Source organism: Fukomys damarensis, unplaced genomic scaffold (genome assembly GCF_012274545.1).
Source record: "Fukomys damarensis isolate Sample0158 unplaced genomic scaffold, DMR_v1.0_HiC HiC_scaffold_12, whole genome shotgun sequence".
NCBI lineage: Eukaryota > Metazoa > Chordata > Mammalia > Rodentia > Bathyergidae > Fukomys > Fukomys damarensis.
Window position 1 is genome coordinate 51780306 of NW_022900924.1, and position 7460 is coordinate 51787765.

General features: G+C 44.6%; 1 long non-coding RNA gene across 2 annotated transcripts; it reads right to left on the reverse strand.

Annotated features, from left to right (window-relative positions):
- Positions 1-983: 983 nt before the first annotated feature.
- Positions 984-6648, reverse strand: LOC117285726. 2 transcript variants are annotated; one of them, XR_004516847.1, is made up of 3 exons: positions 6612-6648; positions 6113-6209; positions 984-1477 (listed from the first exon to the last, which is right to left on the reverse strand). It is a non-coding gene; the product is annotated as an uncharacterized LOC117285726 (long non-coding RNA). The 2 variants fall into 2 exon arrangements; XR_004516848.1 differs by lacking the exon at positions 984-1477 and adding an exon at positions 1735-2014.
- Between the last annotated feature and the right edge of the window lie 812 nt (positions 6649-7460).

Sequence of the window (7460 nt, forward strand, 5' to 3'; positions counted from 1 at the left end):
GATCCTTGCACTTGTAAGGAAGGCGGCGGAACCACTGAGCTAAACGCCCAGCCCTAACTAAAGTAACATTCTTGGCGAAGAAGGGCTATTCTCAAAGGCTCACAGTCAGCAGTCAGGCTTGGCTCTCCTGGCCCCTGAGCTGGGCCAGCATGTTCCTATCTCAGTTTTGCCATTCTGTCCTGGAAGACCGACTTCACACTTAGACTCAGTCAAGCAGCCAACGTGTACTAGGGATTCATTCACCAGGAAAGATCTGGGACTGAGTACTTTTATCACACACAGTCATGAATACCAAATTAAGTATAAAAACAATATTTATTTCAACCAAGAAAGTGAATCACAATAACTTACCAATTTTTGTGTGTGGTGGTAATGGGGATCGAACTCAGGACCTTGTGCTTACAAAGCAGGCATGGTGCCACTGAGCTGAGTCCCCGGCCCTAACTTACAAATTTTTAAAGCTGACCAGGACTGCAAATTTCTGCCTGACATACTAGTCCAATACTTTTTTATACTTTTTGGTTATCATGAAAAAAATATATATTAATTTAAAATCAAGGCATACCTATGAACAATTTAAATACATTTTAAAATGCTACAGTCTGGAGCTGGAAATACATGATAAACTGGTAGTGCCTTCTAGTCCCAGAAAATAAAAAAGTGCTAAAAATAAATGAATAACATTTAAAAGGCAGTTAGATTTTTCAACAGACACTGGAGCTATCTGAGAGAGCTTCAGTTGTCCAACACTGGAACTATTTAAGCAACAAAATAAAGATTATAATCCAGGGCCGGGAATTGAGCTCCGTGGTTCTGCTGCCTGCCTCGCAAGTGCAAGGTCCTAAATTCAATCCCTGATACAAAAGAAAATAAAAAAGATTATAACCCAAAGTATTAAATAAATATCCAGGGACTACACTGATATAAATGAGAGAAGAGAAAGAAAAGCAAAGGGAAAAGAAGTAGAAGAAGGAAGAAGGGAAGGAGAAGGAAAAGGAGAGGACAGAGATGAAAAGAGAAGAAAAAATATCTAGGGAGAAAATATTTTGCATGAACACTGTCTCCTCAAGGTTCTATGACTCCCCGTTCCTTCACTGTGGGCTGAGCCCAGTGACTTCCCTCCAAAGAGGACAGCGTCAGAGGAGGCTGCAGGGTGATGGGAAGCTTAACTGTAAGTGGAAAATCCTGACCAACTCCACCAGCCAGGGGGTCGACGCCAGCGCGCACTGTGATTACCTAGGGCAGTACGCTCCTCTGACGTGACGCTGTGAAAACGGCACTCTGCCTTTAGGTCTTCCTCCCCCAAATCCATCCCTAGTATAACCTTAGAGAAGCAAATTCCGGTAGAGCGGCGTTCCATAAAACCTGGCGAAGTACTCAAGGGTCTTCACGACCAGGAAAATGAGAAACAGCCATACCCAAGAAGGAAACAAGGGTACGTGACAACGCAATAAAATGTAGGATCCTGGATGGGATCCTGAAACAGAAAAAGGACATTAGGTAAAAACTAAGGACATTTGAAAACAGTATGAACTTTAATTAATGATAATGTCTCCATGTTGGTTCATTATTGTAGTAAATGTGCTTCACTGACATAAGCTTTTTTTTTTGGTACCGGGGATCGAACTCGTCACCTTGTGCTTACGAGGCAGGTGGTGGCACCACTGAGCTAAATCCCCAGCCCCATGAGCTATTATTAATAATAGAGTAAACTAGGAATAGGATATATGGGACTCCCTGTATTATCAAGATTCTTCTATAAATCTATGAACTGTTCAAAAACATAGTCTATTAGGAAAAATGGCTGTAATGTATTCAATTCCATAATCGTCTAGCTAAATTATTCTCCTTGCAAAAGCTGACTTGTTAATGAGTACGTGTTTTATTATGGGAATGCTTGCTCTTCAGGCTCTTTTGTCACATCGCGGGAAATTTCCCCTGTTCTTTTGTCTAGAAGCACCACGCTGTATCCGTAATAAGGGGTTTCCACGTTTTGTTTGTCAGCTTTCTGCCACTGTAACAAATACGGGAGATAATAAACTGATAAAGTGAAAAGGTTTATTTCCGAACACAGTCTTGGAGATTCCAGTCCCGGATGGGGCAGACCCCTGGCTTTTGGGTGGGTGGGGCACCAGATGGGAGCAGCCGGTAGTCCATAGCTGAGAAACCAGACTGCTCACCTCATGGCCAGGGAACTAAAGAAAAGGAGGGAGTCCCACACTGTGCCAGAGTCCTAGAGTCTCCCCCTTGAGGCCACGCCCACTAGGCCGCGCCTCTTAAGGGCACCATCACCTGTAAGCAATTCTCTGGGTATCTAGGGGACATTTAAGAGATCTGACCGGAAAGCGTAAGGAACAAACCAAGAGATACGAGTGAGGTGTGCCAGTAGGAGTGAGGGCTTAGAGCCCAGTAAATTGGCCTCCATCCCCAACCTTTCCTGGCATCCAAGGCACTCCCCGGGGCTCTGAGGAGTAAGTTTGATCTTACATTTAACAAATATTTGTGTTGCTGGGGATACAGTGAGACAAGTGAACAAGGGCGTCTCTCTCTGGTGAGCAAGAGACAAGTCTGCCATCCATTAGAGGTGGCCTGGAAAACCCAGGACTGGAGCAATAGTCTCAGTCCTGGCTGGACCTTAGAATCACCAAAGAAGCTTCTTAAAAATATCAATGCCTCGGCCTCTCCCCAGGCCAGTGAAATCAGAATCTCTGAGGGTGGGGCCCAGAAATGTGTATGCTTGAAAACTTCTTCCCAGAGATTCTAAAAGCGGAGTCAGTGTGAAGAAACATCAGCCAAATCGTCTAGGAACAACCAGCCCTGACATGGGTGCTCTGTGGTCTTTGTCATCAAAGGGGGTGGGGCGGGGGTGCGGGCCAGGCTGGGGTTGGCAGAAGTGGGGGTGAGGGGAGGGTGTTGAAGAGCGGTGTGCGCAGCAGCCCACGCACTTGCTCCTTTTAGAACAAATCAGCTCTTCTGAGACATATGTACTGAAGAAGCCTCCTCCTGGAATTTTCCAGACAGAGCTGAGGACTGCTCCCTACGCAGGACCCAGCCTGGATTCCGCTGACTGTGATGCAGAGAAGCTCAAGGCTAGAAGGTCCTTAAGGGTCACCAGTCTCACCGGCCCGTGGCTCCCCCCGCCCCTCATCTCCCTTTCTCCCTCTGTCTCTGTCTCTCTTACACACACATACACACACACACACACACACACACACACACACACACACTATTAGTGCTAGCAGCTGAGTGCTGCAGTGTTCAGAACAAATGTTCATGGCACATCCAAAGTTACCACAGGGATATTTGATCTGCCTTTTGACTTGTTTGCAGCCACAAACAAACAAGAACTCAGCATGAGGAGAACAAGGCTGAATGGTAAAGAAGGGGAGGAAAAGACAACCTGGCTGCCGAGGGTTAAACAACTTCCCTCCCTTCTTAGAGCCTTTTTTTCAAGTTTTATTTTACTTTATTTTTTTATGGTACCGGGATCGAAGTTGGGACCTTGTGTTGCAAGGCAGATGGCGGAACCACTGAGCTAAACCCCTGGCCCTCACATTTTATTTCTTATTAGTTCACTATTGTGGTGCGTAATGACCACAGTCCTTGTGGGGCATTGGTACATGTGCAGAACAGATCACCATTATTTTTCGTCCATCTTCCCTCCCTCCCACTCGCTCCATCTCTTGGTCCCCTCCCCTTTTGCAAAAGATTTATCTCTCTATCTGCTGTTATCTCCTATTTCTCTCTCTTTCTTCATATTTTAGGTGTCTCCTGTAAGAGAAACCGTGTGACATTTAAGCTTGTATGTCTGATTTATTTTTCTGCGTGTTATGATCTCATGTTCTGCCCTTTGGAAGCTCTTACTGTTGTTCACGGAGGAGGAAAATGTGCCTTCTCTTCCAGGTGACTTAACTCACCAGGACAGAGCAAGGGTTTTCTTCATCTTCACAATTTCATCCTTGTTTTCAGATGGGGAAACTGAGGCAGGAAGACAGCAACCTCAGTGAGAGCAAGCTAGGGCTCTCCCCAGGTCTCACAGCTGCCTGCCAATCCGGGAGGCACCATTTGCTTCCCACCCACTCCAGGGAAGGCTCTGGAGAATGCTCCTCTTTGCAACTTTTCTATAAATGTAAAATTATTCCAAAAGGCCCCTCATATCATTGCTCTCAAAGCTGTTGCTTACTATGAGTAAACAATACAAAATTGTTTTTTAAATGCTGGCTATTCATCTTTACACATTTTCAATATCCATTTCTGTTTTTGTTGTTGTTGTTGTTGGTGGTGGTTTTTTGTTTTGTACCAGGGATTAAATTCGGGTTCTTGCGCTTGTGAGGCAGGCAGTGGAACCACTCAGCTAAATACCCAACCCTATATATATTTTTTAATGTGCACAGTATATCAACCCAGTATCACAGACCCAACATACACAGATTGTATTCATTTCATAGGCTGCATGGCTTCAAACAAAAGAAGTTCCTTATCACACATCATGGGCTAAAAATCCAAAGTCAAACTTTCTGAGCTCTAGGGGACAATCCATCCCTTGTCTTCCTCGCTACCAGTGTCACCAGCACACCTGACTATTACACATATCATTCACTCCCCGTGTGCCTCTGTGCGACTTCTCTTCTTCTAAAGACACCAATCGCACACTGGACTGATGGCCCACGCTCCTCCATGTGACCTGATCTCATGTGCTCATTCATGGAGAGCTATGCTGTGTTCAGATACAGTCCAGGAAGGACATAAATTTGGGGGGAACACTCGGAGTTGCATTTGTCCCCCACACACAATACACTCACCATATCCCAAAGTCTCCAAAAGTTTTAATCCATTTCAATATCAATGCTTAAATCCAAAAGCTCATCTAAATATCATCATCTCAGAAACTCCCGAATTTCATCCTCTGCATCAGCTAAACACTAGACTGGGGGTGTGGTGCATCCTGGGTAAATTTCTGTCCATCTGTAGATCTATGAAACCAGAAAACGAATTCTGATTCCAAAACACAGCGGTGGGGCAGGCACTGGATAGATAGTCCCCTCCCACAAAGGAGAACTAGGAAAGGAAAATGGAGTTACAGGTCCCAAGCAAGAATGAAACTCAGAGGACTAGCACAGAGGATAGTCTGAGTTCATTAATCTAGTCATGTTATTAATTTGGTTTATTTTTATTTACTTCTTTTTAGACGGGGTCTTGCTGTGCTGCCAAGGCTGGTCTTAAATTCCTGTGATCAAGAGATCAGCCTGCCTCAGCCTGCAAATAGCTAGGACTACAGGCATATACCATCATGCCTGGCTTAATCGTGTTATTTTTATTTGCTTCAAAAATTTCCAAAATTAAAAAAAAAAATTAGAGGGCCATGGATTTAGCTCAGTGGTTCCAGTGCCTGCCTCAAAGCACAAAGATCCAAGTTCGATCCCCTGTACCAAATTAATTAATTAATTAATTAAAATTTAGAAAAGAAAAATAGCTTCCTTTTCCCTTACATACTAGGTGCAGGCTTACTGCAGACAAACAAATAATAATTCAGTCTTAATTTGATGACTTAGATGTAACCCACCGTTCCCATTTGTTACATTTCCACACGTACATTAAATTGATTTTTTTTTATTTTATCAGTTGTGTACATTATATCTGTACTACATATGTGAAAAAAATGAAAACCACATGTATTCAATATACAAAAAGGAGCCCCCTCCTTTGTCCAAGCAGTCTGTGGTCAGTGCCACACATTCCCTAGCCTTGTTACAAATAGCCTTGTTGGAGGAGAAGGTTGAAGTTGATCCAGCCATCAGCCACGGATCCTCACTAAGGCGTCTACGGGGATGGGAAAGATTTCTAAGAGTACAACAGAGAAGCCAGGCCTGGTGGCGCACACCTGTAATCCCAGCATTTGGGAGGCAGAGGCAAGAGGATCACTGTGAGTTCGAGGCCAACCTAGGCTACATAGTGAGTTCAAGGCCAGCATGGACTACATAGGTAAGAGTCTGCCTCAGAAAAAGAGGGGGCAGGATTTAGATCAGGGGCGCTCCAACTGCCTTGAAAATGCAAGGTCCTGAGTTCAATCTCCAGTACAGAAAAAAAAGAAAAGAAAAGAATGGAACTTTACCTTTTTTAGACCAAAATCCTTTCACATTCTCCATAGTTTCTTGAATTCTTTCTTCTCTTAACTGGTTGAGCATATCAGAGGTTCTAAATTCTGAAATCTACTTGTCATAACAGTTTGTGAAGAAGAAAGACAATCACACAATTAATTCTTTGAACTGAGGTATCCTCAGATCAGAACCTGATCAACCCTTACAGTGTTGAATTAAAATTCTAGAACCATACATTGACCTGGGAGGAGGTTTCTCCAATAAATAGAGCCAGTGTGATTTTAAGAGAAATATCTTTCACAACTAGGAGCCAACTATCATTGGGTTAAACAGGTTGAGGGTACAGTGTTGAATATTATCTAAGATAATTCACAAAGATCCCTCCCCCTTCAAGAACTTGCTCAATAAATACATTTTTTAAAAGTTGGGGTTTGGTAATAATGTTGAAGTTCAATAAGTAATACATTTTTTGTTTAAAAAAGTCAAATCAAGGTTGGTCGTGGTGGCACATACCTGTAATCCCAGCACTCGGGGGGCTGAGGCAGGAGGATCGCTGTGAGTTCGAGACCAGCCTGGGCTACATAGTGAGTTCCAGGGCAGTCTCAACTACATAGTGAGACCCTGTCCAGAAAAAAAAAAAAGTCAAATCAAATCCCAGGGAAAGCAGCAACTGCAGCAATCCAGCCCTGGTGAGCTCCCCACCTGCTGGGCACACATCCTTCACCCACAACTGTTTTTATTAACTGGGATGCGGTCCATCCCTGTGTAGCTTTATGAAATGTGCTTTGGCATGGGGCACAGAAAATCCATTTAGACATTAATAGTCTGTTTGTGAGCTCGGTTATTCATTCACAAGAGTAACGACAGAGTACTGTGATTTTTTTTCCCCAGCATTTTTCCTTAATTTTATTGGCTAATAAAACCCAAACTCTGGGACTTTTTGCCCAGAAAGTGACACCAAAGGAGAACAGCTGCCCACCAGACCCCCAGGGCTCCATCCAAGGACCTGCACTCCATCTGCCAGCCAGGGGCGCAGGGTCAGCCAGCCGGGGGTGGGGATTGGCTAATAACCCAAACTCTGGGACTTTTTGCCCAGAAAGTGACACCAAAGGAGAACAGCTGCCCACCAGACCCCCAGGGCTCCATCCAAGGACCTGCACTCCATCTGCCAGCCAGGGGCGCAGGGTCAGCCAGCCGGGGGTGGGGGGGTGGGGGGACCCCCTGTGACTTCCGGACTGAAGGGAGGAAGCCCAGGTGTCCCTGCTTCTCGGATTCAAAATGGCAGCATCAAGCTGTAGAAATGACCTCTGAAACAAGCCAGGTGCAGACACACACAAATATGTCAGGATCTCTCTGACAAAG